Source organism: Solea senegalensis, linkage group LG1 (assembly GCF_019176455.1).
Source record: "Solea senegalensis isolate Sse05_10M linkage group LG1, IFAPA_SoseM_1, whole genome shotgun sequence".
In the NCBI taxonomy this organism is placed as follows: domain Eukaryota; kingdom Metazoa; phylum Chordata; class Actinopteri; order Pleuronectiformes; family Soleidae; genus Solea; species Solea senegalensis.
In genome coordinates this window covers 29,923,451-29,941,301 of record NC_058021.1, presented here as the reverse complement: position 1 = coordinate 29,941,301, position 17,851 = coordinate 29,923,451, and the positions used below count along the sequence as shown (strand labels likewise).

The 17,851-nt window shown below is 41.5% G+C and overlaps 1 protein-coding gene across 4 annotated transcripts in view; it reads right to left on the bottom strand.

The window, feature by feature from the left end:
• The window catches only part of dlgap1b (discs, large (Drosophila) homolog-associated protein 1b), a 106,709-nt gene that overhangs the window by 49,514 nt on the left and 39,344 nt on the right, over nucleotides 1-17,851 (bottom strand). For 3 of the 4 annotated variants that reach the window (XM_044019431.1, XM_044019452.1, XM_044019447.1), the window contains exons 3-4: nucleotides 13,537-13,622; nucleotides 10,758-10,857 (exon numbers count right to left, since the gene is read on the bottom strand). The gene's annotated coding sequence lies outside the window, so the exon portion shown is untranslated. The remainder of the gene's footprint in view (nucleotides 1-10,757; nucleotides 10,858-13,536; nucleotides 13,623-17,851) is intronic. The other variant, XM_044019439.1, reaches the window with a different exon arrangement.

Here is a 17,851-nt window from a genome sequence, read left to right as displayed (position 1 = left end):
AAATCAGGGCAAATGTAATTGTGAATTTGATCCGTATGGATGAATGACATGTGTATGTGCTTTTAATTGCACAATTTCTTGCATATTTGATTAAAGTACCACATTTTCCTGGTTGTGTGCTCTCACATTCTGCCTCAGGCATTTTTATTTTATTTTATTTTATTTTATTTTATTTTATTTTATTTTATTTTATTTTATTTAAAGAGTTCTTCTGGGTCCAGACCTGTGCACACCCGACCTGGGGTGTTTGTTCCCCTCCAGCCATGGAAATATATCTTTGGATCCATGTGACTGCAGATATTAAAATATCTACATTTTGACACAAAAGGTATAAAAGGTGAAAAATAAAATGTCTTTACAGATTTTGTCCAAGTAAGATGAAACAATTAAGTCCCATCATATTTGCTCCTAGCAAAAGAAAAAGTGACATCTATTATACATCTATTATTTTCCTTCAGATTATTATTATATCTGTGGCTTTGCGGTCATTTTTGAGCGGGTTAACATGTATAAAAACTCTTGAAACCTTGCATGGAGGTCTGGTTTGGCGAAAATGCGACATTGGCATTTGGCGTTGCTCAAGGGCTCTGTAGCGCCCCCTAAGGTGAAAACAGAGGCAAAATTGAGTTCCACAGAAACTTGATGGGAAGACAAAAAAGTCGACTGTGACCATGGTGTCAACTTAACAGGAAGTCGGCCAGTTTGAATTTTGGTGTCCATTTAGGCTATTTGCACCCTACATAAATGAGTGAACTCGTCTGAGCGTAGACGCATCAAAGGCGAAAAGTCGTCATATGTAAAGGTTTTACATATTCATAAGGGCGTGGCCACGGCAACTGTTGGTGTTTTGGGCAATTTCGACCATTTGCCACGAAACAGGAAGTACCCTATAACTTTGCTGTGCATTGACCGATCGCCTCCGAACTCTCCACGCGACACAAGAGAGCGACCGCTAACACTTCTACAGACACAGACTCGAAGTCGGCTGTTTTGAATTGAGCTGCCATGTCGCCACAAAACAGGGAGTGCCCCATAACTTCGATGTATGTTGACCGATTGCCTCGAAACATCATACGTGACACAACAGACCGACCCTGAACACGTATGCGTTATTATTACTATTCCGTGGCTTTGCAGTCATTTTGTTCAGGGATTATTGAATGCAAAGTGAAGAGTGTTGATTGAGGGAGACAGTGAGGTCAGGGCACTGCTGCGCTCTCCGACTTGCGTGGGGGACACTTGTTTTAAATTGTTTTGTAATTGGATTTTTAAACAACTCTTTAAAAATCAAGAGCAAAAATTGAGCAACATGTTGTAGAATAAACAAGATAATTGAAATGAGGCTTTCCCGGAGAGCGAGCGGTCAATTTAGTGAAAAATAAGCCGTTTGCTTTTCTGCAGACGCTCATTAACGCGCACAAGTTATATTTCAGACATTCTGACAACCACACATACAGCAGCTTTAACAAAACTCACCAGCAACTATAAATATTTAACTGCATGAATATTTGAAGCTGTAATATCTCAAAATGAATCACACACAGAGAGAGAAAGAGAGAGAGGAAAGAGCTGCAGCTGGTAGAGGAACACTAAGAGAGGATTTCTTATTGTGAATGTGTGAACAGTGCATTAAAATATAAAACCCCAAGAGAGTGATGTCTAAGAACATTTAAAAGACAACCGAGGGCCAGAAAGCCATTGAGGGAACCGGGTAATATATTTTTTGTGTTTCTGGATTATGTAGAAGTGGCTTTTAGGGATGTCAGGAGACGCTGGAAAGCACAACATTTCATGTCTCGCTGTTAAAATGACTCTTAAATGGTGGATGACACATCCATTGACTGTCCTGTCTGGCAGAATAATTGCTTTTGGTAGTATTGTAAAAATACAACCAGGAATGCCTTGACGTGATAGAAGTCACACAGAAATGGCAAAGTGACAGAAAAAAAAACTGTTTTTGTACAAGGAGGAAGAGAAAAAGCGGGGCAGTATTATAGATAAATGATCGTTTTATGTAATATCAATTGTTTTACATATTTTACACAATGTGTCAATCATTTTTTTAATACGATACAGGAGCCTGTGATGAATGTTCAGTCATGAAATTAACACTTTTTAGTATGAAAGAATAATCTTCTCTTCAAAATAAGGGTATGTAAATATGAATATCCCAATAAATCACTGATTAGTTATTTAATGAATAAGTTTTAAAGGGACTGAGGGGACCTCACAAAAAAAGTCACATACTCTACGTTACCTGGAAACAAGAAGTCCCAAGAGTGAGTTTAAAATAAGACACTTTTGAGGTTTGGGAAACACAGATCATCAACATGATCCACGTCCACTAATTTTCAGCATTTGAACTCTGACCAGAACAACAACTGACAACAAACTTGACTAATATTTAAGGCTTTTCTTAACGGCCATGTTTGTGCTCACTGTATCGGCTGCATTATGAAAACATATGCCTCAGTGGATGGATTGATGTCAGTGGTTTCCACAAGAGAGCTCCTTTGTCACAAGCAAACTAATTAGGCCGACTGTCAGGGTCTCTGTGACAAATGGCGCGACTGTGGTGAGTCATAGCTCAGGACCCGCCAAAGACATTCTGGAGACAAATTCCTCTTGTGATGAACTCTGATCAAGGTAAACAAATTAAAGGCTTTAAGTCTAGGGGAAGGAAAGAAAGAAAGAAAGAAAGAAAGAAAGAAAGGCTGACGTTTCAGGCGGAGCTGTCACTGAGGCTCTCGCCGCTCGTACAGAGAAATACAAAGAACCACATTTTGACTTTGGAAACGCAGGCAGATGAGTGTGGAAATCAAAAGTCATTTTAAAGCCAAAGTGTGGAACTTTTTCTTATAAGTTCTCACATTGCTGATGAAGCCTAATAGCTCCGCATGACTCTCTGTCTTTTATAGGATAGCTGTGTTTTGTTTTCGTGTCTGTGGAGACACAGAGTTTACATCACGACTGACGCAAAACAACTACGCGAGTACAGTGAGATTTATCCAAACCTGCCAGTTCTCTGAAACATAGAACAGAATAAAAGATAACTTTAGGTTAAGTAATTATTCCAGGTCCCCGAGGACCTCAAGAGGAAATAGACCATTTTCAATTAGACATCCACCTTGGTGATTTGCATGTTTCGTAGATGAACAAACTTGTCTGAGCACGTTAATCGTACCAACGTGAAAATGCGTCAGTTTGTACTAGACACATCAAACATGCCAAGTTGTTATCGTAGATTCAAAAAGGCGTGGCCACAGCAACCATCGCAATATTGGTGGATTTAGATTGTTCGCCACGAAACAGCAAATGCCCTGTAACTTGACCGATCTGCTCGAAGCGTCATACGTGACACAAGAGACTGACACTGACCATGTCTACGAACATGAATTTTCAGCCATTTTGAATTTAGCCACCATTTTGCCACAAAACAGGAAGGACATGAAAACAAGGGCATAGCGCCACCTTCTGGCAGCACGGCTGCTGCAAGGGCCCGCACAACTCTGCCTGCAGCTCTAATTCATCTTATTCCTCGTTGAACCAGAACATTTCAGGCCCTGGAGTTTCACTTGTGTACATTGTTTGGGCATCACTGAATCCCAGTGAAATCTCATACGATGGATTCATGTTGTCATTTCATGTGGAAAATCAAGTTGGAGGAAATTAAATAATAAAGTTCAGACAGTATAACCTTTTTTTATATATATCCAGAAGAACTCATTCAGGAATCCCTTGATCTTTTAAGGGAAAAGACTGAAGTGAACGTATCCGACACTTGGCTTTGACTCCATCACAAAAGGCCGTGGCTTCAGTCAGATTGCTATTGTGCGCCTTAAGGTTGAATCCATCATGTGCTGGCAGTGGGATTTAAGAATGAACGGCAGCTCCTACCTGGTTTATTTAGTTAGATCTAATAAGGGCAGTCACCTGATTTGTCAAAGGAATTCTTTATCTTACAGAGGTGTCATCGGGAAAGCTTTAATGAAACTTGACTCTTTTTTGGAAACTTACACTAACTCTTCCTTTTACATACAAAATGTCGTCTATGCAGAGATCTGGGAGCTGTTTTTAACGCAAATCAAGAGAATACATTATATACATTCAATACATTATATGTATATTTCCACAAAATCTATTATCTTATTATTATACTTTATTACATGTACTAGTATGTATTTTTTTCATTATTTCATTTGTTTGGGGCTCAACTTTTTGTTTTTTCTATGCAATAATGATGATAATTATTATTTTTTTTCCATTTGTGTGTTTGTATTTTTTCCTCTTCTGTTGGAATATGGGGTGTCCCAGATGAAGCAAAAATATTAACTTTACATTACATTTGAACCCTAACCCTAACCCCAATCGACTGGAACACATTCTCTGAGTTTAACTTTCCATTTTCTGAGAAATAAATGTCCCACTTTTCAGTTGCAGATAAGACAAAGTAGTGAATAAAAACAAGGGTGAAAACAAACATAATTGTGTAGGTTACTTTATTCCTCCAATGCCAAATCCAGGGTGTGTTAGTGGATAACGATGCTCTATATCTGAATGATCTACCTCGCAAACCCTGGATGTTACAGAGGTTGAGAAATTACCAACTTGTCTCTTTCTATTTTTAATAAAGTTCAATAAACCCATCCATAAAAAAGTAGCCAAGGAAATTGGACAAGGGAGGACGGCATCACCATGGAAACAAATGGATTTTCGGATGGAAAGCAATGTGTTTCACCCCAGCTAATGAGAACTCATATGTACCAAACGCTCTGGGATCATGTGTGTGGACAGGAAAAAAAAAAAAAAGTTGCTATTTATTTCTTATGCTAGAGCTTCATGTATCCACGGGGGGGATGAGAGAAATTGTGAAAAAAAAAAAAAAAAAAAGACCAAACCCTGACCTCATCAACCTTTTTTAGGATAGAAATTTTGATTTGAAACCTTTTATGCAAGAGGAGACAAAAAAAGGGTTCGCACATTTTAAAATACTCAAGTGATGAAAGGAATATAATAGAATTCATTGATTATTCACAATGTAGAGCAGTTGAATTGTTGTCTGGTTTGATGAAAAATAATGTTAGAATAAATGAAAATACAACTTAGAAATGGCATCTTAGGAAAAGAAAGTCTTTGTGAACGAGTGTAGACACATAATTAATCATAGTGTGTGATGGCTCTGGAACGGTCATCCACGATCAATAGGACATTTTGAGTAATTACCTTTATCTTAGGACAGCTGTCTATTCTAAAGGAATTAGTCTCTTCCAGGATGACAAATGTCTAATCCACGAAAGAGCAAGAGATCAAATCATTTTACGAGTATGACGATGATATAACTCACACATGACACATACAGAGCAACACGGACACACGTGGGAAATTAAATATGAATGTTCCAATCCAATCACCTCCTAACACACTGTGGGTCTTTCTAACTGTTCCCCATTAATACATGACCACTGAGCAGGGGTTTCAAATGGAATACCATTTGTTTTTATGACTTTATTTATTTTGTGTGGCAAAAAAAATAATAGAAAAAGAAAAGTAGCTTTTAGTTCACGTTTGACAGAGAGACGCACAGACACCTGTCTCCATGCGGCGGTTGCATGATTGCACGAGTTTGTGGCAGCTCAGTCGACAAAGTGACACACCAGAGAGCGTTAGCTTCGTGGGAGCATTTGCCGAACATCGCAATAAAATGCGAGTTGTGCCCAAGTAACAATAATCTGTCAACTGTGAGGAAATGATGTACCTGCGAGACTTGGAGGAGGAGGAGGAGGAGGATGATGATGGCACTGACAGCAGCGTCTTGCAGCCTCGAGACCACAGAGGGAGATTAATACGTTTATACCAGGCTACAAGTAGCGGAGATGCTACCATTCAACTGGGGAGTTTCCTACTCTCTGTAAGTTTATCGATACATTTCCTGAAGTTAACGCGCCGAGAGATCGAGCAGATACCAACATCATCAGGGTTTCCTTTATTGGAACTTAAAATAACTCTCATGACACTTCTCCATACAGTTCTAGCACAGCTTGGATATTTGCATATTCAGAATAAACAGTACACACAAACAGAAAGAGTCAGGAATGAAAGCGAACAATGCCGAACTGCAGATCAGTTCAAAAAGACTTAAAAATCCTGAAAACATGCGTTAATCTTCAACATTTAGCAGAGTCTGGTGTATTTAGAGACAGCGCTGATGAAAGTCTGTGCTCCGCTTATGCAGGAAGTACTGAACTAATCTTTTAAATGAACTGATTCTAATGATTCAGTTACACCGAAAAACAACTGCTTTACTCATCACTGGTTTTGATGTTGTATCACCGCCAGTGAGCGTCAAGTATGGGATATGGACGTGGGTGTTTATCACTTATTGTTTGATATGAAAAAGCCTTTGGTTTAATATGGATTTTCATCACAATCCCTCTCAAAATTGGAGACTGTAACATTCATAAAGCTATTCTGAGTCTGCCAAAAAAACAACAAACAAACCGACCTAATCAAAGCATCAGGTAAAAAAAGCATCAGCCCGTGTTTGGACATGCACATTTCCACGCGTGCTCGCTCACACAGAATAATAACCCTCGTGTTTGTATTTCTGTTAACGGGCTGTGAAATCTGGGCCGACTGATCCGGTCGCTGATGAGTAAACTCTACCCAAAAGAGACAAGCGAGAGAGACACTGCGGCCTCATCCGTCAACTGCACCCATGGCCCACATGTGGAAAAAAGTTGCTAATGCCGTTCATGTCAACCTCCTTCCGCTCGTGCACTTGTGGCAGACGATGATGGCACCGCTGCCTCTGCTTCCTCACACCGGCTGTTAGAGAAGCACATGGATGGAATTTAACTCTAGAAAACAAATTCTATAGCTGCTTCAGTGTTAAATACACTGCCGGCAGAATCTGTGTGGTTCTGTACAAGTGTTTGATTGCACAGTACATAAACAGTACATACGTCGCCGATGTCAGGCAGCATTAGCATCAGACGACAGTGTCAGGTGATTTCAAGCAACTGATTCCACAGTTAAGCGCACATCAGGAAACAGAGCCGACCTCAAGTGTCATAACATGCTTCCAGCTATACTGTAGTTTAAACACCTACTTTATGCGCAGCACCAAACCATTGATCAAACTTTTATGAGTCACTGCATGCGCTTAAATGAAGATTAAATGATGTACCAACAGTTTCAGTGAAACCCGATTCCAAACAATAATTTATTTGATTAGCATTTAAGTACGTGATGAAATAAAGCCCTGCAGCTGGCAAGAGGAAAAACAAAGGTCAACAGACCTGCACAAGGAAACAGGGGAAACTATTATTTACAGAATAGTTTCAACCAAACTTTTTCATGTGTTAAAACCTCAACTCAAACAATGTGAAGCTAAAAATCTACAGCACAAAATGAGCCGATCAGTTTCCACGCACAGTTAAGCGACTTTGACCGTTCAACTCTGGGGAATCTAATTACTGAATTAAGTTTGTCCACCTCTGTTACACAGCTTGTTGACATTAGACAGCTCCCGTTTAGCGTGTGACCGTTCAGTTTCAGTGTTGGTCAGAATATGTCAATCCAAAAATCCTACAGTATATACATCGCAGGCTTCACTATGCACGACTGTAAACATGGGAACAGAAATCAGCAAAAGCATTTCAGCCTTCTTTTTTGGGAGAGCAACATCTATGTCTCTGCAATGACGCGGCACATGTGCAATGTTTCGTTCACAGCTTCATACGTTCATCAATGGTCTAAAAGGACTATTGTACGACTGTATCATCCCATCCATAGTTAGCATGTTGCATAGTTAGCGCTATTCAGTCTTTCTACCATACATCCAATTCTTCAAGCTCCTACAGCATAAGATCTGACTCTCATCAGTCCAGAAATTGCATTGACTCAGACGTTTTGTTGTGGTTGTCTTGAGACAGATTCTGGTCCTACTGAAGGTTAACATGCAACTCCAATGTTTACATGTAAAGTCCAGCTTTAGTCAGACTAACACAGTGACACCCTCAGACAGTTTTCCATTTCCAGATGACGGACACTGCTGCAGACACATTGTTTCTGGTCACAAATGATATGAACATCCACAACAACAAAAGTTAGTCACTGCCGCTTTAAATAATGTATGCGCGCGGTGTCAGTGAAACCCTAACGCCGAACAATGTCTCCTGATTTGCATACGGGCATAAAATGAACTGAAGCCCTACAGCGGAGAGAAATAATTAAGCATGCAAGAAGGAAAGAAGGTCACCAGACCTGCACAAGAAAACCCCTTTAGATTTCCATGTCTTTGGAGGAAATATTTACATAATATAGCCTGACGACGAACCAAAACCTTTTCCTTACACAACCTTGACTCCGTCACTGAGAGTAGTGTGATGCCGTATCTGCTTCGTACTGAGGGCGACGGGAGTAAAAGCTGGATGATTTGTGCCTCTCCTTCACTGCTGGTGGCACGTCACATCGAGGACATGTCAACAAACGCCTGACAGTGAGATCCAACTGAGCAAGTGGGGCGGGGAGGCAGGGGGGGGCGGGAGTCCAACCTGCCGTCTTCTCACATAAGATCAGGTGAATGCATACACACGATGACGCCCGGCAAACACAGATAAACATGCTGCGCACACATACACACACACACAGTCGAGCAGAGGCTAAGAGGCATGATTCCAGCTCTGCCTGCACAGAGAGCAGGTGTCAGACCAGGTGAGCGCCGGGGCCTGACAGTTAGCAGCCAGCGCTCCCGGGTGACCTCACATCAAAGCTTGGCAAAAACAGACGGGGCGTGAATATTCTCAGCTAAACGGCATCAGGGAGGCTTTTGCCATCAAGAAGGACTCCGTCATGTCCCCCTCATGTCCCCCCCTGTCAAACTGGGCTTAGTCGACATCGACCAGAGGCTCAAGAATGGAGGTACTCAGATTACGGAGACCCTTTTCCTCAGCGGGTTTTTTCCTGTACTCGACATGTCATTCAGCAAAAAAACAAAACAAAATCCATAATAAATAACTGCATTTAAATGGAAAAAGGAGATGGACGGGTAGGAAAATAAAAGGGAAAATGAAAGAGGCAGTGAATAAACTGACTAATGGGCGACAGAGTGAGTGAAGCGCAGTCACATTCTTCAGATTAAGATTCATATCATCCCCTGGAAGTCGTTTTCTGTCTGTGATTCATTCTCGCCGGTCAACACAACAACACGAGCTAACTGTTGAGAACTAGTGTGACAAGAGTGAATGTGTGTGTGTGTGTGAGGCCAAGCCAAGAATATATGATGACTTATACACCCGCTCATTCTTCAGTCTCCGTTTAAAACCTGCTATTCATTTTTCTGTTTGTGTCTGACATTAAAGGACAAGAACAGACAATACTGAACACTGCTGTTAAAAGTATGTTGTTGGAATAAAGCGTGGAGCTGCCTTGACAGCCTCTGCCACGGAGGTTATGTTTTCTTCCTGTTTGTTTGTTGCCTTATTTGATTGTAAGAAAAAAAAGGAAAATGATTGAACCTATTGGCATAAAGACTTGGTGCAGATAAGAACCACTTTAGGATGTGGACTTTGGTGCAGGAGTGTTGGGCGGTTTACAAACGTCAGAAGCTGGAAAAGGCTGGAATGGCAAGATAAAAACATATTCTTTAGATGTCATTATGGGCTACGGTTTTATTCCTTAATGTTGCAAGATTGATGTTATTTTTCATCATCAACACAGATGTGTACAGTCGCTGGCTTGGCAGATGTGCGACACTGAATGACTTTGTATGTAAAAATGATAGTGATGTGAGCAATAGTGTGTAACTAAAGGCAGTAGGTTTAGACCTGCAGAATTAAGCCCCCTTTGTTTTATACCCACAGTTTTTACGGCCGCAAAATTAGGCCCCTCCATTTTTTTTCCCACGACAGCGCCACTTGGTGACTGGGCGGTGCAATTGCAGCAGTTCTAGGCTGCTACCGAATAGGATAATACGTTTATATTTATTTTTTTTTTACGTGAAAGGTGGAGACGATATGATGTCCTCTCAATCACTATTGAGACTCTTTATTTATTTTTTATTTGAACAGTGGAGCGTTTCTCAAATGTCTTTCCTTTATTCCCCCCCGCCCCCCCCAGCACACGCAGAGCTGGAATTATAAAACAAACCACCGAGGATGTTCTAGGTGATTTGCCGTTGAGTGTCTAATAACCAGCCAAATGAACTGTGGGACGCGCGGCTCACCGAGCGTGTTAAATCAGCTTCGCCGGTTTATAATTTGCTCTGTTACAAATAGATAACATCCCTGACTTACAGTAGTGGGACGCCGCGGTGTATCAACTTTCTGGCTTATTAGAGTTTTCCACATGTAAACCACAATTGTGGAGCTTCATTTGTGCTTAAAGGACAAATAATCTCAAATACATTGAAATTTAATTGAAATGTGCAAATGGGTTATTATGAATGAAGGAAATGGGGACGCTGTGCGATAACAGAGTATTTACCAGTGCTTTAAATGAATTTTTCATAAGAAGCCAGCTTCTCTCGCTACCCTACCTACAACAACAACACTAAATTATTATTACAGCCAAACCCATGTGATTATCTTGACTGTAATTACACACTTATTCACTTCCTTATCTTCACACAAACACACACACACAACACAGTTGTGTTTGTTTGTTTCAGCAGGAACAGAAATATTGTTTTCAGTGTGTGGCATCTGGATGTCAGTGTTTGGAAAAATAAAAAATAAATGTTAATAAGAAAACTGCACCTTGAACAGTGGAAATTGTGTGACACAGCGTCAGCTTTCACTCCGACTGCCAAATCCTTTCCTCCCTCTCGGAGCCGCCGTGGGATACACAACACATTGGCTTAGAGAGAGAGAGAGAGAGAGAGAGAGAGAGAGACAGAGGGCAAAGGAGAGAGAACCATCTTTTCAAATAACCTTTGACGATGACCCGAGCCAGTGGGATGATATGCATTCAAATGGTTAAGCTGTGCTCTCTGTAAACCCAGCTTTCTGGCAGCGACTGCAGGCCTCAGAGATCCCGGTTGGCTCGTCCTCAAGAGCCGAGCCGGAGACCGGATCCCAGTCCTCCATTATCAACCAACCACTCAGTGACAATGCTCTTTCTTTTCCACCCCAATTCAGCTACATACAGTAAGCTGCTGCACGACTCATATTCCTTTAATTGAAATGTGGGTCAGACGATACAAACCAATCAAGGATATTGAATATTGAACGTGTCGGAATAAAACAAACTTAGATCCTATAAAAGCCCTTAAACCTTGGAACACACTACACGTAGATATCAGGGAAGCCAGCTCACTTGATATTTTTAAAACTTGTCTTTTTATTCTCGCCTCCAACTAGCTCTGTTTGCATTTTTAAAGTTAAAACAGGGTTTTAAACCTCTTGTTTGGAACAGTTATGTTATGGAACGTACTTAATGATGAAATGAAATTTTGTCAAACTCAAAAAAGTTTGAAATCTAAAATAATGCAAATTAAAAGCCTAGTTCTACAATTGTAAATGCAATGTTTTAAGTATTTTCTCTACATTTCGGATTTTCTTGGTTTTTCCTTGTAAGCCACGCCAAATACAGATATTCATCCATTCATACACTAACTAATTCATTCATATTTATGATTCAGCAAACAGGACATTTTTATATTCTCCATTCATCTAAAAGATACAGAAAACAGTAATGAGAGTTGCCAATAGCGGTAACATGTTAATTATGGAGTTGTTGTTTGTTTTAATCGCATTAATCGCGTGCAGCATCTTGTGCATCAATGATTATGTCGGTGCGGCTCTGAGAGAAAAAGAGAGAGATATAAAAACAGCTGACGATTGTTGTATGAGACTGAAAACCTGGAATAAAATGCAACTTTGGGGAAAAGAGACAGTGGATCAATTACTTAGCCAGGAAGTATAATAGAGAAATAATTCTCTGTATCACAGAATCAGCCTGTATCATGTTTGTACTATTATTATTATTATTATTATTATTATTATTAGTATGTTAATGCTTCGACACATCGTTCATCTGCACAGCACTAAATCATAGCCTGTAGGAAACTGGAATTACTGTGCGTCACCACGAAGGCTGAAAGTAATCAAATAAATCTGAAGTCAAGTGGAGGACGTGGGAGTATTGTGTTTACATAAGTATACATGACGAGATTCATCTCGACTTGTCGAGTTTGAAGTCAAAATTTCAAGAATAAAGTCGGAATATCACGTCGAGATTACATTTCGTCTCGACGTGTCCATGAGAGAGAGAGCGAGCGCTGAATCCGCACAGTCAGTCTCGGACGTGGTTGGAATGTGAACAGGTGAACAAGTTGGTAAAACATCAATAAGTCTCTCTCTTTAGTGAACTTACAGAACTCAGGTCGTAAACCTGGACACCCAGTACCTGTCCTAACCCTGGAGGTAATACAACAGCATTCTTTTTTACTTCATGCGTGGCCCTAATACTCCCTTCGTACATGTGACTTCATTCTTTACCACCAAGTGTATTGAAGACGACACGTTTGTGCCGCAAGTGCACTTTGTATTTCTGTAATTACGCGACGGTTTGTGCTATTGGAAAAATTCCAGGAAGCTGGCGAATCAGCGTCTTTGTCACCAGAGAGGAGAGAGCTGGAAAAACACCTGTACATAGTTTCCATTGTTTTCAAATTGAGACAAAGACTCAAACAAATGTTATTTTAAATATGTGCCATACTGTTCAAATTTCAAATTGAACACGCAAAATCTGGTGTTCACGTACAACTACAGTGTTTTATTCAAAAACTTTTGTTTGTCTTTATTTCAAATTTTCAAATGTTAATACAGGACATTTTCTGGCTGTTTTCATTCAAATGATACAAATGCAACAAATTGACAGGCCTAGACTGTTGCATAACCGTATTTATTTTACAAAAACTGCTACGTTGTGTAAACATTGTTATGTCCCTTTCTAAAAAGCAGCCTTTGCTCTCCGTTCTCTTTGTTGCCTGCACAACATTACGAGAGAGCGTTGACTTATGACGCGATCAGCACTTTCACTTTGAACACACTTTTTAAACCGTTCCTCTCACCATCGCCATCTGCTCCGTCCCTCAAATCATCCAAACAGCCTCTGTGACAAACCTCCATCACATTTTTGTCTGCATGTTTCTGTCATCCCCGTGTTCCCTGCCATTTTCTCCCGTGTCACTCTCTGCTCAGCGATGGTGTGTCTCATTCATGCTGCCATCAGTGGCGGCCTGTCAAGCTTGACGGATTCATTTCCTCTAAAAAGGAGCAGTAAAAGGTTACGGATGGTGCAGGGGAGGAGCGATTCAAGGTCAGAGGTGAATTGTGCATTTGCAGGTGACATTACAGCGCAGGTCGAGGTCCTTCTTTCATGTAGAAATTTTTTTTTTGTTAATAATCCGTGAGACTGCGCTTTACAGGCGCTCGCTGACCCTGTGCGTCAATAAAAGGTGCATTCAAAGCTACTTATAAAACGGCACTGTGGGCAGTATAATGAGCCGACGGGCGGGGAAGTGTAACTCACCTCCTTTAGTGTCTCATCTTCGGTATCTTTCCTCTCCTGTGATTAATTCCACGCTCCTCGTCCTCCATGCGTGCACATTTCTCCACCTTAGAAAGGGCAGAGAAAACAGGAGTTTGTGACGACGCGTTCATCACTGCACATATCAAACGTGCCCCGGAGCTGCTCTATGTGCCATGCGCTCATGCTGTGCCCCCCCCACACACAGTGTGTGTGTGTGTGTGTGGGACATCCAGGAAAACACAAATACAAAAAAAAACCCTTTCTGTGTTTACAGTAAGTCGCCCCAAGAAGAAAACGAACACTTGACCAGAAGAGTTAAATTAGACAACATTAATGTGTCTTTAATGATTGTAAAACATAGCTGATTTAAAACCCTGTTTTTAAGCAGCATCTCAGGGGAAGGAGGTGAAATTTTGAATTGGAAACAAAGTGGAAAAAGGAGAGGGGAGGAAATGAATTCAAGCCTGTTTGCACTATCTAGCAAATTAAGTCCTTGAGATGTTTTGAGCGAGTCAATGACTCACTCCCCCTTTGGTGCAAAGCAGATCACTTTACTCTCATTTGGTAAAACATATGGGGTTTGGTCTGTCATGTTGTTAAGAATTTTTTTTTGTTTTCCCCTTCACAGTGAAAAGCTTATTTAAGATGAGCCAGACACTTTATGAGGTACTAATAAGGTACTCACACGGCAGCAGTATTTACACATGGAGACCAAAGCACCAGAATAGGAATGAAATTGTTGCTTGGTCTGTGCGGTCACACTCGCACCATTTCTAGGGTTTACAAAGGATGGTTCCGAAAGAGAGAACATATCCAGTAAACGGCGGGGTGGAAATGTCAGGACAAGCCAGACTGGTTCAACAAAATACAGAAAGGCACCAGTAAGTCAAATCATCACTCGCACAACACGTCAAACGATGAAGCAGATGGAAGGCGGCGACAGGAGACGGCGCCAGGTGCCACTCCTGCCGCTTTATTAGGTGTAGAGCGTCTATTACACACTATACTTATCCCCCGTAATGAGCCATCAGACGAGAATCATTATTATGCTTTTGAGAATAAACTAACTCCATGCAAATGAGTTCCTAATACGCCATGAAGGTGACGAAGAGGAGGTGGACGGCAGTTCAGTGTGGGGCCACGGAACAGATGGTGGTCTGTCCATCTCTCGCCAGGTGGGATTTAGGACAGGTTGCGCACACACACGCGCGCGCACACGCACAGGTTAGAGGGAGGGCAATGAAACTCCGGGGACAGCCCAGGCTTTTTCATGTGTCAAGGAGGCAGCGCTACCAAGGAACTGCATAGAAAATCCATGGAAAACTAGTGTAAAATCACACGATTAACCACAAAATCATGTCAAAATTAGGAGGGGAAACTATCCCGACTACCAGTCCCTATTTGTGTGGGTTTATTTTCAGAATAGTGCGTTTCTTTCTCCATAATTAAAGCGGGTTTCCAAAGTCACTCTCGGAGACTCGCTTCATTGAGGTTCCAGCTGTCAAGGAAATCAGAGTGTGGAAAGTAAAAATAGGACAATCAGGCTTCTTTTTTTTTCTCCCTTTGTCAGATTTGCCTCGCTGCTGCGAGACTGGTGTTAAAAGGTGAACACAATGTGGCGCAGATTTAACACAATTGATCTAAATATCAGCTACAAATCTGTGTGGATTTCATAGAGTCAACACAGCTTGTCGACTGTGCACCATAATGACACAGGACGTCAATATTATAGTTTAGTTTAAACTAAAATAGACTCAGACAACTAGGTTGTTGTTTCAATTAATTTGAAGATTTGAATCCCGGGAGAGGAGCTTTGAAAATGAAAATAAACAGTTGATGCTAATGTTACTCTAACAAGATATTTAGATTTGAAACTGATCAACAAAACTTTTTTTTTTCGTTCAGTTCTGCTATCAAGGACTTCCCGAAAATTGAACTTTTTCATTCCAAGGTCGTGCAGGAGGCTCAGTGGAGAGGGAAATTATCCTCTTATATCTCTCAACCACTCACTTGCATGAATACTGCAGTATTCAAAACTTGGAAGAAAAAAAAAACCAAAAAAAAAAAAACACCCGACAACAACTCGAGTCAAAGATGAGATTTCACTTGTCCTGTGTCTTTTCCTCTCCATCAGTCGCGTCACCTCTGCGGGGGAGGATTTCAATTTCACACTCCGCTGGGGTGCGGAGCGCACGCGTCACTTAAACACAGGTACAGAAAAGAACGGAGAGAGAGAGAGAGAGAGAGAGAGAGAGAGGAAACACGGGGCGACTTCCCTGTTGGAGATAGATCAACATATGTATGAGTAAACAAGGAGGAACATAAATGAATACATCCGACACGCTAATGGCATGCTAATGCAGCTTCTGCTGGAGCAGCGACATTGGCATCACGACCAGATGTCCATTTCTCTCGCGTCTCGTTAGCTCGTGCTACTTTAATGTTTGCAACAAAGACACGCATAAGATTAACCTTTAATATACTCTTTAAATGAATTCCTTACGTCTATCCGGAGACATAGCGTTTACATTAAAAAGGGTCTTCATTATAAAACGAGTTGACTTATGCATCTACACGTGTCCACATCTGACCCGACAGAGATGTTTCTTAAACCTCACTGTTATAAGCCAAGTGCAGCTCTCAGATTCACTGTATTCACTATCTGCAAGCTGAATAATTCATGGCTGTGCAATAAATACCAAAAAGAGAGGGGAAAAAAGCAGGCTGTCAAAAGGGGAAATGACTGTGACCTTCTATGCAAAATAAGTGGAAATCAGGAGAGCGATGCAGCGCCAGAGATAGGTAGACTAAAGGGAAGGAACAACGGCACGAGAACAGAAACCCAAACTCACAGAAATAGCTGAGGACGGAATAAAACGAGAGCTGTACAAATGACAGGAAATGCGCCGGCTTGTAACAGAAAAAAAAAAATAAATAAATAAATACTCCATATGCTCGAGTGTGATACGGAAATAGGCCCCCCTCTGTATTCATGAATCTCTTTGAGCACAATCAATGGGGTAAGCGATACATAAAAGATGAGGCCGAATCTGACCTGCACCCCGAGGGAGGGGAGGGAGGGGAGGGAGGGGAGGAGTGTGCTGCAGAGAGACTGGACCAGAAGACACGGAGATTTAAACGGTGTCCGGGCATCCTTTGAAGTTTTGGCAGAGGAGTATGGGCTGAGGATCAGCCTGTGGCCCTGCTGCATTAACCCGTCCAAGCCCCAGCTATTGAGTCAGCAACATCAGCAGCAGCAGCAGCTTCAGCATCAGCAGCAGCAGCAGCAACAGCAGCAGCAGCAGCAGCAGCAGCAGCAGCAGCAGCAGCAGCAGCAGCGAGCTGCCTCCCAGCATGGCCAGCAGGATTCATAATTCCGACACTGGTTCAGCCGACATCCATTGTACTGAACCACTATTCCAACACCATCAGCGATTATCTCCGCGCTTTACGACACATTTTCACAGCGGCGCTCCTCACACCAGACGCCTGCAGAAGGAACCATGTCGATGCTCGTTTTTCAGATAAAGATTGAATTGTGGGGCAGAGGCTCATAACATCCACTCAGAAGTTATTGTGCGCTTGCTTATCTATACAAGAAAAAGTGTATAAATAAACACACAGACGCAGGCACGGGGCCTTTATCTAGTTCAAGATCAAAATGCACAAGCGTGCACACACACGTGCACACTTTTGCCTGATTGTTGGAAGCATGCAGGCACTGCGGAGATAAACAGAGGTGAATCACATCAGAAAGAGGATTAGAGGGGCCGTGAAAAAGCAGAGAATTATTGACAGAAAACAGGGGGATTTAGATTTAGCTCCAGTGGTCCATGGCATCATCTGACTCTCTCTCTCTCTCTCTCTCTCTCTCTCTCTCTCTCTCTCCCTTTTATGTAGAAACACGCACACAAAGTACACAAGTGATGACTCAGTTAGACTGTCTCAGCTGCTCACTTTGGACTCAAGAAAAACCACCCAGTCCACGCTGTCGCCCACTCTGATCCGAGTTAGGTTACTTTTTAGGCTTTAATCCCAAACCAAGTCGGCGAACACAAATAGACCAATCCACTACAGAATAAATGAAGATATACACAAGCAAGTTTCTAAAATACATCTGATCCTTAAAAAACCCTTTCAGTAACCAAAAAGTAACCAAAGACACAACTGATAGTGCCAAAACAGTGGAGGAGATGTCTGTGAGGACACCATTTGAGGGTTAAGACTTGGTTTTAGGTGTGGGTTACAATTCAGTCAGTGAAGTATTTGTCTTAGAAGAGCACGATAACACAGCTCATTCTTATTTTTGCATATC